The following is a 1,070-nucleotide window of genomic DNA, read 5'->3' as shown; positions in this document are numbered from 1 at the left end:
CCTCGACTGGGTGTCCCGTCCCCTGCGAGCCGACACACCCGGGATCACGTACGGCCGCCTGAAGCCCTACCACTTCCTGACGTGGGTCCTGATAGCTGTTGTGTCCGCGCCGCTGCACCCGAGGCTGTGGACGACGGAGCGGCACACAGGCGGCCAGCCCTCTCGCGACCCGCAAGTAACTTCCTCTGGTGACTCACCCTACGGATACTACCGCGTGTCCACCGCCGCCGTCTGGAGCATCGTCAGGCAGGAGGTCGCTTCCTTCTTCCTCGGCCTGGACCTCACTCCCGACGGCAAATTCCCGGGGACGACTTGGCTTCAGATGCACCCGGTGAATGGGAGCGACGACCGCGAGGAACCGAGTCCCGGCGAAGGTAATTTCTCGCTGTTCCACCGGCGTTTTTCACTGCGCGAGTGTCTGGAGTTGGTCGACCGCCTGGAGAACAGCTCGCACGTGAGGAATCACACCCGGGTCATATTCATCACGAAAGTCCACGTCCTCCCTGAGGTCGCCCTCCTCGTCTCCCGCCTCAACTTGACCCACTGGAGCCAAGGAGACCGGCCTCCGTTCTGGCTGCTGTCGCATTCGGTTCAGTTTGCTGATTTCGCTTATGAAGAAGTTGTGAAGGCCCTTGTATGCGTTTCGTTCGTTCTGCATTGCTTTTGCTGCGTCTTTGAGTTCGCGTCGACAGACAGACTAGGTTACAGAAGATTCATCAATATCAATATCGTCTTCAATTTGCTGATCTTCTACTTTCTTTATGTGATGACCAGCGCCTACCTCGATTTCACTTCTTTCCGTACAAGAACGTTTAACAAAAGGGACATGTCGTTCCAGCTGATCTCCGGAAAACGAGTGGCCGACACTGCCAGCATAATTTCTGACACGAATTTCCATATTTGGAAGAAGTTCAGGAAGCCGGTGCTTGAAGAAGATAAGGACAATCCGTTGTTAGATGATGTTTCAGATAAATTTGACGAAGTGTTCGATTTAGGAGTCAATGTTGAGGAACAGGCTAAGGAAAATGACACAGATGGCCAAGAAGACCCCCACAAGCGCAGCCTCGTGG

This window comes from Penaeus vannamei, chromosome 26 (assembly GCF_042767895.1).
Source record: "Penaeus vannamei isolate JL-2024 chromosome 26, ASM4276789v1, whole genome shotgun sequence".
Lineage (NCBI taxonomy): Eukaryota > Metazoa > Arthropoda > Malacostraca > Decapoda > Penaeidae > Penaeus > Penaeus vannamei.
The sequence above is the reverse complement of the archived record's forward strand: the minus strand, read 5'-3'. Positions refer to the sequence as shown.